This window comes from Acanthaster planci, linkage group LG16 (genome assembly GCF_054643075.1).
Source record: "Acanthaster planci isolate LZ-2023a linkage group LG16, COTS_SCS, whole genome shotgun sequence".
NCBI lineage: Eukaryota > Metazoa > Echinodermata > Asteroidea > Valvatida > Acanthasteridae > Acanthaster > Acanthaster planci.
The window spans coordinates 1571533-1586005 of record NC_141792.1 but is presented as its reverse complement, the minus strand read 5'-3'; the positions used below and the strand labels follow the sequence as shown (position 1 = coordinate 1586005).

Sequence of the window (14473 nt, the reverse complement as noted above, 5' to 3'; positions counted from 1 at the left end):
TGTGTCGTAAAGGAGGGGTGTCACTTCTCACGTGAACGGCACCCTTTGGAGCTGATGTATTGGAATTACGGCCATCCATCTTGTAAGCCAAGCCGGGTGTGACCCTAGTCTGTTAGCGAAATCAAAAACCCGTAAATGCTTGATCACGGTCCAGAATCTCGCTCAGTATTGCGCCCACACTGCGCCAAGCCGTGTGATTTATCGTGATTTCGTTTCCTATCTCCCGTTACCTGATCTCTCTTTGGAGTCGGTCAAAGAGGAGAACAGTGCTGCGCCAGACGGACAGCGCGAAGCTATCTTCAAGGTAATTTCCGCATCATGTTGTGATTTTCCCGGGGAATTATGACAGCCCCAGTCGCTCGTAACTGCGTGCAGTCGGCCGTGTTGTGACAGGTTTCATCTGTCGGGTTAACGGCCCGCGCAGTGAAACTGACCCCGCTGCCAGTATTTGGTATTGTCAGACTTGGTACAAGACTAGTTTCGCTCCAATCCTGGCCTGATGCAAAGGTCAGAACTCAACATTTTTGACGCTTGAGGAACATCTGTGTTAATGACTCTCAGAAGCAAAAGTTTGAGGTTTTCCTCTAGAAGGATAAAGAAATAGGAATCGTGTAATGGATGAAATGAAAAGTAAAAACGGAGTTAGAAACTACCGTGTATCGAAGAAGATTACTTTTGGATAGTCAGTGATTTACATGGAGCGAGTATGGATCTGCAGTGTGTAATAAGTTAGTGATCAAAACTTATTATTTCAAGTATCTTTTACTTTTGTTTTCTCAGACCAATCTGCAGCATTGCAGATGACACTTCGTGTAGATCTTACGCCAGAAACAACATATCTGGGCTCGGTGGTGACGTCATCAAGCTAGAAACATCTGTCCCCACAACGCGCGGGCTCGGTGAGCCGAAACATGTCGGTGTGTGGAGTGCGCGCGGGGAACGGGCTGTTGGCTGGTAATTTAGCCATCATTAATCCGGTAAATTCGCCTTAAAACAACTGCGATTCGCTTGATTTCTTCGGCCAAGGTCTGTGCGTGACACACGGCCTGGTGCCGAGATTTCATTATGGACGCCATTTAATTCAATATATCAGGGGCAAAGGACTGTAAGCGGGCTCATGTCGACTGCGAGTTAAAACAAGGACCTACAAGGCTAAACATAATTCGATCTTTCTGTATGTTTGTTTCAAAGGATAACTGAAGTTGCTCAGGGAACACAAATACAAACGTTAAATGCTGCAAAAACAGGTTTGCTGACAAACAATCTCTTGTCAGAATTTAAAAGCGGATTGTATATGGACCTATTTTGAAATCTTGGGAGATCATGCGCACTATATGTGAGGTTTCTGAATGATCAATCAGACGTAAGATTCGATTGTGTCGCTGGGCTTTGCCGGTAATTTCAGCCCAACTGCGATTGGATAAAGTGGTAAAGACGTCTGATCTTAACGAAACAAAAATTATCATTGACGTCATTCCGCCAATAAATTGGTTGTGTTTTTTCCTTATCTCTACAGAGTGCAAACTTTTTTACGGAGGTCAGAGATGGGTATCGGCGGGGGAGAACAGTGTGTGAAATTGCCCTCTTAAATCAAACGACAGATTTCCATCTCGAGCGAAAAAAGGGCGGGAACCAATCGGCTTCGTTGAAAGGTGATTGTGGTGATAACAAATAGCGCACGTGTGGGGCTGTCCCGAATAACGGTGCGCCCGTCAGTTTGTGCGGTTGACGTACGTGACGAGAAAACTGATGGATGTCATGTTTGCTGGGGACTCCCGATAAGATCTGAAATACTTGGAACTGGATTCTTTTAATTTAGTTTGGGAGGAAATAGTGGTCGATGCAGTGAATTTGAGTAAATCTACAAGTAATGTGCACTTTGTTCATATTATGACGATAGTCCTCAGACAAGCCTGGCGGGGGACATTTTCATCATAGTTAATTGGTGATCTCGTACATATCGATATGAATGAGAATTTGAGGAATGGGACAAACCTTTGTATACGCTTCTGTTGAGTATACTATCCGGGTTGAGGGTTTATGGAGTCCCACATATGGTTGTGGTGCCCTGTGTTCTTGAGCAGGACACTTTATCACTATTTGCTTTTCCTGACTGGGTAGTGTAATGGTTACTGGGAAATAAGCCTTTTGTGAGCTAAATTTGAATAAAATCTGGTACATTGAGTTATCTGATTGCACATGAACATAACAATTTGAATTCCTCAGACTAAAGACACTGTTTCTATACCTCGTAATTCGGGGCAAGCTTTTGCATGGCGACCACCTTCTCTGGAATGGACTGGTTCCTTTGTGCCCTTCTTATCCATTGAAAACAGTGTATTGGTGCAAGGCGTCTCTTGTGTAACCGCACAAAAGCTTGCTCCCAATCACAAGGTATGGCAGCAGCGTCTTTAGTATGGAGAATTCAAATTGTTACGTTCACGTGAATTTAAAGCACTCAGTGTACCAGATTTTATTCAGATTTGACTCGCAAAATGCCTTATTGAAGATGGTTTTAACTGAGGTCAAGCTACCATATTTTAGTGTCTAAAATGGCAGCCTTGAGCTGTGCTCTCTTCCAGTTAATGGAAAGGCCTGGGTGATAACGATGTTACATCCTGGTCGCTAACATAAACAGATAAGTGCGCTTTGTAAATATACATTAGTAGTAGTGGAAGTGCACCGTGAAAAGCACTTATCAAACGCCCCCCCCCGAAGAAGATTTAAGATTTAAACCAAACAACGTCAAACAAAACATGTGGACACACTTGGAGGAAATCACAGCGGTCGCGACATTTACAAACACACGTCTTCGCTCAGCCACAATTGCTCTCCAACTCAATTTTCCAAAGGCAGATGGCGTCACCCCAAACATGACTTTCGGTCTCTGGTCGTCATTTTGAATACGCAGGTGGCGCACATCACTGGGAAAGGTCTAGTGTTTTTAGGAAGGCTATTGTTTAGAGCGCTCCGGTCACCCGAGAGAAATCCTTTAATGAGCCGAATGCCTACGGGGTGCACGTAGCTAGCTAGCTAGCCTTTCGGTGGATTTTACTCATGGTATGAGCATGTAAAGCGACGGTCTGCATTCCAGCAGCGTGATTAAAGTGCCAGTGCTTAATCTTATTCCAGTAATGTTCATCAGGTCTGGACGAAATCCCTCAAGAGACATTTGTCGGCATGATGCGGGGGGGTACAGAGCCGACGATTATCGTCACACATGGAGAAAGTTCGAGAGCAAAGTTTGTCCATCCAATAGTAGCGTCTTTACCGCTACGCACGCGCACCGTGGCCCCTTCAAACTACTCCACACGGACGCACGTACAAACAAATCTAGATCCGTGATGCCTCCTCACAAAGAAGTCATTGAAGCCACCGTCAGCCATCATCGGCGTTATCGCCATTGTTGACCAAATTAGTTCGTAGCAAAAATATAATTACAAAGGCAAGCCAGCCAACCGTGGCTTGGCTTGAAAGTTCATCGTCTGGCGTTTGAGTGGATTTAGTCGACCTGTGTTTAAAAAAAATGCCCTGAAGCTCGTTCAATGTTGGAGTATTTCGTGATCACTTGACCGAACCGGGGCAGGAGATATCAGTGCACACTCCTTAATCCCTTGGTAATGACGTCGTCGTCCTGTACGTTACTGTGCATTATGCGACACCTTGGTAAATCAAATCCCTTGTCTGATTGGCAGGTTATTGTTAACGTATTGTTGATTTTTTGTTCCAAAGTTCGGCTCTGCTCACCACGAAAATAGCAGTTCTACTCGGTGTAGAAAGTTCGACTGCGTTAAGTCAGATAATTGGTGGCGCTATAGCGCAGCTCTCATGTTCAACTACCATAGCGTATTGGGCCTAAATACAGTGGATGTGGTCGATTTGGAGTCAATAAATAGGTATTTACGTCACTGGATAACGTGCAGCCGACGTGGTCGACTAGAACACCTGCTTCAGGAGTGTCGTTTTCGCCCAATAAGTCATCGTCGCATCATGTACAAACAAATCTTTTGTCCTTGTAGAATTACAGCATTTTCAAGTACCAAGGAACATTACTCAGATAAAATGGGTATAGGCCTATTTTCATTTGTTCGTATCTTTTTTGGGGGGTATCACAGTTCTCAGCATGGTGTTAGCGCTCGCTATTCATGCCAGCTTCAACGCATCAGTGGCGAGGCAGGTTTAAATGGAAGGTATTCTCCATGTTGTCATCAAAATCAACCATAAGAAAATTATGTATGATATAGCTTCCTAGATGCTCACGGAAAAACTGGGGTTGTTTGCCAATGGGAGTAATAAACACCGATCCTTCTTCAAAATATCGGTGAACTGACAAAATGTATAAATATAAAAGCACTTATCTTTCGATCGAGTCTTGGTTTCTCCCTTGGGCAAATTTGATTGTGCTTTTCCAGGCTCTTCACGTGCCCTTCTTGGAAAAACCAGCTTAAATTTTGAAGATAAAACCCGTCAATTAAGGTAGTCCTTGAAAATGACAAGTGTGGTTACATTTCTTGGTTTTCCCAGTAAACAGGCAGGGGAGGAGGGGGAAAGGGATGCGAGATACGTCACAGAATATTTATTGAAACTTAAAACTTTGTCTGGCCGTTGCCAGGCCATCTGCAACATTAGGACAGGTTAAAGCAGAAGTAGAGATACTTGTCAACACCGGCATAATCGACTACAGCAAAGCCTTCTATGCGTCCGGGTTGTTCTGCAAGTCTTGTAACTTTCCACATCTCAGGAGGCCGTGACGTTGCCAAGGCAACGCGACTTTCAGCGCCTACACGAAAATGGCTGCACGTTTCGGACGGATGAGGGAATGCGAAATAGCGCGTCACCGTCGATTGGTGGAAACCGGGCAAACACGGTTAAAAGAAAAAATGGCGGGAAACGAGTAGGAAAACCAGCGCCGCTTTTCATGAAGTGATGCGCATTATCGAACAGTTCCAGTCTTGATGGCATGAAACGGTGCTCGACGCAATGGTATTTACGTTCCAGGCTGCCACATTGTGTGTTTGACAAGACGCAGTGAATTTTGCTGGTCTTATGTTTTAAAATATGACATGCATGAAAGCTGGCTCGATAGGACATTATCCGCTGGGTCATATGATAGCATCCAAAACGTGTACATGTACTTTATCATTTGGAAGACAAGCTGACTGCATTTTTATCATCACTTCCGTCCTTTTCAACGGCTGTTTTATGAACGCTTAATGTGGTATCTTGATCAAGAGCACCTTTAATGAGTTAACATCCTTGGGCCAAATATTTCGTTCCAGCACTTTGTCAAAAATTAAAAAATAAACATGTGTGTTTTTGTTTCAGATTGTTTTGTGTTTGTATGTTTATTTTTTTGTTTACATTTTTTGGTTCCAGAGAGCAGCCTCCTAAAACGGCCATTTCTCGTATGTTTCGCAGCGTTCTTGAATTCCGATGTGGCCACTACATACCTTCATCAGCCGTCTACTCCATCACGTCCAGGAAACCTAGTGGATTAACGGGTAAACGTAGCCTCTGTTTACCCATCGACCCAAAGAAAATTCCACCCTCGTCCGTCAACGATCGCTCGGGTCGAGGGAGAAAACAGTTTTTATAATGAAATCCGATCGTAAACGCCGCCGCGATCCACGACCAACTCACCATTTCCCGGGCACGCGCCGGTCCGCCGTCAACTTTTCTTTCCCCTTTACCTCGTCTGAATTGACACCGCTTCTCGTGTGTCGTGAGACCTATTCAAGTGTGTCGATCTCTGCCGATATTTCCTTCATGCTCGTCAGTCATATCGTCTTCAATCGGTAGCTTTGCACGAGAAAGGAATCTAATGGTAAACGAACGGTTTTCGTTAATTGGCTACTGACATTTTGGCAAAAAAACATGGTAATAGACACGGCTTGTAATGGTTTAATGGGCAGTGTGACCTCGGCAGATCCTTTTGTCATGCTGCTTCTCTCCACCCACGACGAGCATCCGTGTGTTCCTGTGTGGGCAAAGACGGCCCGTGGGTTTGATTGCAACTTTCATTTGAACCCCAAATTTCTCACTTGTCAGAGGATTTTGCTGCCCGAGCCCTTGGAGGGCTTAAACCCTCAGCTCTGAGCTCGATTGTGAACTTGGGAGATCGGTGATATCTGGTTGAAGACGAGCCCACGAGTGTTGCTCCATTTTGCAATAACGTGATGGGATCCTCTTTGCCCAAAAATGGCGGCTAACGTCTGCGTTGCTTTATGGGCATGGTTATCTTCACAGAGCAATTTCACCCTTAAGTTGTCGGATTCTGTCATTCCTCAAACCCACCTCCCCAACTCCCTCAAAAACAAAAAAGAGAGGGAAAAGTTAAAGATCGTAAATTTTATGTCAAAGACGTTAGACAGCGTAGTTATATTCCTAGTTATATTTGAAGTGCTGGTACTTTATCATATTCGTTTATGGCAGTTTATCTACTAGTCTGGAGCCAACATACTCTCCACAACAAATCCTCCACGATAAAACAATGGAGACTGGTATCACTTTCTCCACACAAGCTTCACGCCATATACGGGGGTTCAGGGAACCTGACAACTGTGACCACGACCGCTGGCGTTGAACCCACATCTTTGACTTTAATTCGAAAAGAGGGATTTCCTACGAGCAGGCGAATTTATTCCGGCTGGAAACTAATTCTGCACGATCACTTTGGGCGCCTTTTCGCGGCGATCACAAATTAAAGCCGAACCCAGATGTGACGCGAAGAACTGACCGTTTCGGATGCCCCTGATATGTTGCCATGGCAACGCATTATATTCTGTTTACCGGGTGGACGAGGAGTGTCCGGCACAGCCGAGGGTAATTGTCTTGAATAATTCACCAGGAATGGGGAGGGAGACTGTTGCCAATGACCTTGGGATGTAGCTACAAATAGTGGTAAAACAGCTCGATTCTATCTTGTTCCGTATTGCGTTTGACAGTCTCCACTGGATGCTCATTCGAGAGGCTTTCTTTTCAGCATTAAATAAGTTTAACTTTTCCATAGTGACCTCCTCAGGTATGACCCGCCTTTCAAGCTTCAAATAATTAAACTGACGTGTTTCAGTCTTCGTGGTTACTCTAATTAAACTCAATCACTTGGGAAAGGCGACTTTCTTCTTTTTGCTGTTACGTCTAAAGAGTTCTATCGTTAACACTAATTATGAAAAGTGGACCTATGGGATCGTTTTAGAGGAGAAACAATCCTTCACAAGACGCGGAAGTGCCTGTAAGTCAGTCACAAGCCCTCCATAAGTCATCCAGTCTGTGATCGAATCATAGGCTATTCCACTGCAAGGGGATAAAACCGTACCTTTCCTGCATCATTCTCTTTGTCTGTGTCTGGACTTGCGAGAGTTCAAGGGTCACGGAACGAGTGATGGACGCAACCAGCTGCAAGGTGCAGACCACTAATTCAAGTGAGAATTTCTGGCCAGCTCATTGGCATTAAAAGTGTCCCCGCAGTATCTTTTGAAAAAGGAAATTGTTTGGCCCCCAAAATGATGAGATTGTGTAAATCGTTGCCGGGATAAACTCCCTGGGTCTTTGAGCTTTCATATGAGAGCAGAAGGGCTAAAACTACGGTTGAAAAATGGTCCTAAGTGCCCGAGAAAGTTGAGGGTTGCCACTTGAAAAATGGCTGCAATCAGACTTCGGAAAAATCACTTTTTGGGGAGTGATTTTGTTTTGTGGGAATAATTAAAAATGTAATTGGTTAACCCACAAAACATTGAAAAGAAATTGAAAGATAAGTAACCAGACAAGAATTTAATTTGTGTTTCAGAAATCTCAGGGATGTTGGTATGCATGTTATTGGGCCCTGAACAGTGCTGATTTTACACTGTTTTTCAATGTGGCTTGAATTCGTGGACTGGACTCTGCAGCGTTGCAGAAAATGAACCCGTCAAACACGAGAGGGCTCACTGACGTTGCGTCGTCGCTTGGAAGCAATCATTTGCAGGAGATGTTGTCGATGACTACGATACGCACGATCAATAAAGACAGTCGTATGATCTTGCATAACGATTGGGGGGAAATATGCGAGCATTGGGCCTTTGCGCACTACATTTGAGATGGAAAGAAGGGAAAATTGGCTGCATGAGCGATCTAGAAGAAGCCGTCCTTTTATTCCGTCGGTAAGCCTTACCGCTCGGAACCCCCAAAGGGACCGGCATTACTATTCCACCTACAATCTCCCCAATCTTCAGACTTCCCGTTTCTAGCCCCGCTGAGCCGAGGAAATAATGGCCATCAATCCTGGGAAAAATTACAGGTAATGACTATCAAATTCAATTCCCCCAGAGTAGTTGGTGCTTAAAAATGCACTCTGACTGCAGCCACCAGGCAACTTTGGGCTAAAAGCGTATACGGCGGACTCTTTCTTAATAAACGTTAATAATCTAATTTGGTGAAAAAAATCCAGGACGTATAAAGTTAATAATAGATTGTACTTCGGAAAGTACACGACACTTAAAGGATCTATGCAATGCAATTTTTACAACAATCTTTTAAAATGTCCTTTTCATCTCAACCTTTTTCATTTTTGAAACAGATTTTTGGCGTTGTTTCGTTTTTATGTTGATGAGTTCTTCCCCATTCATAACAAAATGGGAGACGTATGGTGGCGTCAGACACACTGGTCCTTTCCGCGTTTTTGCGCATGCTCAGAACTGATACGCATGCTGGAACTGCACACGCATGCCCACATCATCCAAAAAGGGTCGTTGTGTCTGTCGCCACCAGTGCAATGTCACTCCAAGGCTGCATCCAAATCTCTTGTCTAGAGCTAGGTCTAGGTCTACGCTCCATTGGCATTGCGTGGAGACGCGCAGACAATAGACCTAGCCGTAGCTCTGGAAGCCCATTTCGGACACGGCCCAAGTAACAAAACTCTCGTTGTTGTAATGTACACAAAAATACTGCTTTTTGCTGCCATAAAGTTTCCCTTTTTTCTGAGATCTATATGTAATAAATATATATAGAATAAATATATCCGCAAAAGGCAGCCCTTTCTTACAAATGTTTTTAAGAGCAAATTTTGGTTTCAAAATTTGAACAGAAAGAACCATAAGCAGAAACCACCCCCTCATCGGTTGAAAAGAACCATGCTGGTCGGGCGTGCACACTTTGCTAGTAGTGACGCACCCGGCAACGCATGTATTTCAGAGTCGTTTGTGAACAGCAAAATGCTGTTCCGCCGCGAGCTTCCGTTGCTGGGAAAATTGTGCCTTCTGTTGGTCTAGCTCCAGGCTCATTAAAAGGACACTGCACGGACGACTTTATTATACGTTTGTGGGACACTGTCTTCCCTACACGGCACCATAGCAACAGCCCCCCCCCATCACCTTTTTTCCACGTGGGGGCTTGCTGCTCATTTTGATAGCTGAATTAATATTTACGAAACAAGAGGACGCTTCTCTTTTCAGCCAATAAGATGGCGGAAAACGTGGGGTGGGCGGTCTGAGACTTATGACGTCTGCATAGTGGTTAATATTATTAAGGAAAGCAGCCCACTGCGCTGATAGAGTGGTCCAAAATGCATAATAGAATGATTTATTCAGTAGCCTCGGTCAAATGATAGGTATGCGTTTCTGCCTTGCAGCGCTAGCGGCAAGCCGTGAATGACACTCCGTAGTCTTTTCTCAGTCGCTCTAAATGGCTTATACGCTAAATGTTGTCACAATCGATTGCCTTGACTAAAGACCATGATTTTCCAGACACTCGAAACAAAATGCAATTTCCGAATTGAATCGAAAAATGTCCCCAACTCCAGCAGTGACTGTCCATGAAAGCTTAATAGCGCCCTCTCTCTTGTGATCCACACTGATGACAGTGCGCCCTCTAATGCCAGGCAGGAGCTGAACAGCAGCGCTGCTGGCACGGTCAATCAAAACATTAGCATTATTGACCTCTACGCATCCGGCAAAACAACTATTACCCTAAAAGACCATTTCCCTCCAGCGCTTGGAAACGTACCGGTACCCGAAAGACATTGAAATTCTGGGATGGAAGAGAAGAGGATATTGGCATTTCGATGAACTGACTGGGAGGACCCCAAAACGCCCAAAATGGTGAGGAATTTGACAAAGATATTCATGTTGTCAAAAATTTAAAAATGACTGTCAACTTGAAAATGTTGAAATTACGTGTCATGTACAACAGTGTAAATCACAGCCACGATCATGGTTGGGCGACTGTCACACAGTGCAATGACCTGATCGCCGTCCGAATATTTCTCAAAGCACATGAGGGTTTTTTGTTATTCATAATTTTCAAGAATGGCCAAAACAAAGCATATACATGTCGTGCAATGCATGTAGTAGGCCTAGGCTTAAGTCAATTTCGTATTCTGTTGCCATGTTTGTTGGTATCAGTAGTACTGATACCAACAAACATGGCAACAGTACTATGCCTTTGTCTCTTTCTGAACATGCACATGTGACAGTGTCATCATCATTTATAGCTACACCGGTTGGCACCGGTCAGGCATGTCAGGGATCTCCATTACAGTGTTTTACTGTCCAGCAGTAAGCTTGATGAAACAACCCACCAACCGGCACAAAAATCCCAGAAATAACATAAGTCACTATGAAAATTTCATATTTTTACCTGGAATAATTTTAAAAATTTGAACTCTTAATCACTTTGGAAAGAACAACTCAATGAAAAACGATGTACAGTAAAGTCCCCTGAACCCCTGGCCGTGACCCGCGAGACTTGTCGCTTCGTTCCTCCATTCTCAATTACTAAATTGTTCTGCACTAAAATACAGGTATTGCTAGCTACAACACTGACACATGAAACGGGAAAAAGGCTCATTATCTCTATCCAGATCACATAGAGGAATGGCTGTTCATAACTTATTGACTGCGTGCGGTGCGCGTGCAGTGACAGTCATTGACACTGACAATGACAGTCATTCAGTTTATGGAAAGAGTTCTGTATACGGACACCACTTGACACAAACCCTGTTTTCTAAGTAAACGACTTGTTTTTTTTTCCTTCTAAATTGAATTTTTCTGGACATGCTTTTGCTTTCTGACATCTAATAGATCACTGCACTTGTAGTTACTGGCGTCCATATATGGAACTCTTCCCCAATGGTGTATTCCGTCCTCCATGGTTATAGACTCTGTGCCATGCACGGTGGACCTGCGGTGACACTGAGTGACAGTCGTTGACACTGTCAGTCATTCAGTTCATCAGGAATACAAGGCCAAGATGTTTGTGTGATAAGTGTTTAAACCTGCCACGCCTCACAGATGAATTCAGATCTGACAGTGCAGGAATAAACCACAAACCACATCTAATCTAATTTGCAAAATTACATCTGGGCCTACGTGAATAGTTGTCAAGAAATGACAGTATTCCGATTATTGTACATCATTATCTACTCACTAAAATGCCTAACACTGGTAAGACCCCTTGCTTGTGAATTAATGAAGCCCTAGGGATTTATTGATTTTTTGGGGGGGGCTTAAAAATCTTCAGGTTGTCACTAGAGAGAGACATGATGTAGTCCTATATTGATTGAAATCAGCCACATGCATTTAGATGCCAGAATGTAACAAGTACACTGATTGGCTTGTATTCCACGTTCCAAATCTTGTGAACCAATATGATCCTCTGATACAAACCAAATTGGGTCTAAAGACTTTGGCATTGTTTAGAAATCATCCAACCCCCCTCCCCTATGGGCCTGCCATACGCCATGTACACTGAAGTCTGGAAATAAAACTCCGTTTGCGGGAAATTTCCACTAGGCTTATTTTTTTACTGGCCAATTTTTCTTCATTGTAATATACATGTATATATCAGAGTACTAATGAAAGAATTCTTGGTCGGATCGTAACTTGCTCTATATGTGCTTGGCCATGGCATAAACTGTACGTGTCTACATTTACATGTATTTCCCAAAAGAGAAAATTTCCAACAAAATGAAGGGTATATGGATTAGATTTTTATACATTCCCATCCATATACCGTGCATGATTATTGTAAAGTATCCTTGCTCATGCCAAAGCAGGTCACAGTTGGTGATCCCAGGCGGAACAAGGAAGAGCGCCCTCCATGTTTGAGTTGCGAATATATGATCATGTACAGGGACTTAAAGTAAGGCCGCAAATGATGGATCTTGAACTGGGTTCCTTGAATTGCAAGTATACAATTGCAGCAAACTGAGCGTGTGCAGTGAGTGTTTTGCAGAACTTAGAAATTTTACTGCGAAAACAACTCCAAAGCTGGTTCCATGCTGAAGTTGTCAGGACAGGAATCAGACCTCATGCTGTTTCAGATTTATGTTCCCTCCAAAAAAAAGTGAGGGAGCCTAAAAATCAGCTGTTTTTAGGTTTCAAGGTGGCAGTGATGTCTAATTTGGAATTGAAATGTCAATTATTTTTGAAACTGACATTATGCAGAGTTCGTCTAAACTTTACAGGAACTTGGAAAACTCTTGCCAATTTGAAAATCCATTTCAAGGCCTAGAAAAGTCGTGGGAAGAAATTAAAGATGTTAAAAGTTGAACAGTTTGGGAATTGCATGGTAATACACATGTTCCACATTAATTTGGTGTCAGAAACCCAATGTTTCTACCCAACAAAATATTGAAAAGTTCATCTGCTAACTTTAGATGAATAAGGCCATGGTTTTTCCAGGAATCCTGGAATCCAGGATCCTGGAGTTTTGGTGTCCTAAAAGGTCTACCGTCTAGGAACCCAGCAGTATCCGGTACATGTACGGTACATGTACATGCATTATTTGTAACAATCAACAAACTTGCTGTCCAAGTCCCTATAGGTTGGTAGGCCTTCACTACGCTTAGGGAACAATTTCTTTCTTTCTTTTTTTTTTAGGAAAGCCGGGACCGAGTTGTGGGGACAAAAAGTTGTCTAGCTAACATTTGTGGTCCAAGCAACATGTGAATATCCGTCTAATGCCCACAAAGTAAGCCTGCGTGAACATGTAATAGAACAAGTACTGTATGGTACATGTACAGATTTGTATATGTACTTACATGTACATGTGTCTCTTCTGCCCGTCACGCTTCATTTCACAAAGAACTGTCAAGTCACTGACTGGCAGTACATGTACATATTTTGTTAAGCTTGGACCAAGTTGGGTTTGAAGGTGCACTTTTCGAGAGGTATCAATTACACATGTACACGGACATCCCTGTTTTGACTGGTCATGATTTTCAGTGTACATGTAGGTTCATTCACCCAGATTTCACTGCAGCCAAAAGAAAACAAAGAAAAATTGAACAAAATACAACACAACGCAACACAACGCGAAACAACCAAATGAAACAGAAACGACACAATGCAACACAACACAAAAACAAAACTTAACAAAAAGAAAACTTAGTGAGAAACTAGACATCTAGAATTTATGAGATTGTTGACTCAACTTAAGAGCATTTTCCAAGATGTTGGTTTGATATTTAAACAGTAAAAGAAAAAAATTATTGGGTAATTTAATCATGTACATGTACGCAACTCGATGTTTTTTAAATTACTAACAGTTTCTGATGATTTTCATTAAAAACTCAGCTCAGCCAGACAGAGATGGTGAATTGGCAATTTTGGCAACTTGAAAGAGTTGTTTTTTGTTAACTATACACATGTTTTTAAAAGAAAAGGAGGAATTCTTGTGGCTGTCTTTGAATTCTTTTTATTATTTGCCCAAGCCAACATAATGTGATTATATCTAGATTCCTTTTCCTGGTGTTAAAGGAAATGCGTCGTTACACGTTGGCCCACGTGTCATTATGTACACGTATGTACGGTGTACATGTACAGTATGCCTTAACTGCCAATACTTCAACAAAGGACCATCGGCTGAATCAGATGGACTTGTGAACAATGGTAGCTTGTTTTTGAGAAGCAAACAGTTGAGTTGACGTCTTTACGGTAACGGCAGCTGCTCAGGTAAGCGCCGTCATAGTTTTTAAAAATTTGGTTACCTGCTGAGCCATAATGAGGAATTTTCCCCAAAAGAATGCACAAGTACCCAATGTGATTTTGCAAACTTGTGCTCTTTTGTTAGTGTGCTGCAGTTGGAATTTAAGATACATGTATAATGGAAAAAACACTCTCTGTGCATAAATGTTTGGAAACACGAACAAAGGCCCAACATCTTGTCTTTGTTGATAACTACATGTACAAGTAGGCAGACAGAGAGTATGAGAGTAATATTTTGCACAGGGTTTTTCCTGTCAAATAGGAAGTCACATATCGGGGGATCTTTCTCATTTTGTCAGAGCAGGTTCTACTCTATTTGTACAGTTCTGTAAACTTTTGAAATGACAAATGTAGGCCTATTGCTAAACTTAGAGTAGGCCTACATGTATGCACAGGAACATGTTTTGTAAGACAGAAGCACTAGTATAGGAAACGAGATGCAAGCTCTGCTAACAAAATCCGTAGTGTGGTGTCAGTTTTCATATTTTTTTTTACAATTACTGGAAAACAGA

At 42.8% G+C, this 14473-nt stretch overlaps 1 protein-coding gene across 3 annotated transcripts in view; it reads left to right on the top strand.

Moving 5' to 3' along the window:
* Positions 1 to 9883: 9883 nt before the first annotated feature.
* Positions 9884 to 14473, top strand: part of LOC110976482 (protein dispatched homolog 3-like) — a 42979-nt gene continuing 38389 nt past the window's right edge. For 2 of the 3 annotated variants that reach the window (XR_015427976.1, XM_022229769.2), the window contains exon 1: positions 9884 to 10073. The gene's annotated coding sequence lies outside the window, so the exon portion shown is untranslated. Of the gene's footprint in view, positions 10074 to 13815; positions 13929 to 14473 lie in introns of those variants that run through there. The other variant, XM_087147193.1, reaches the window with a different exon arrangement.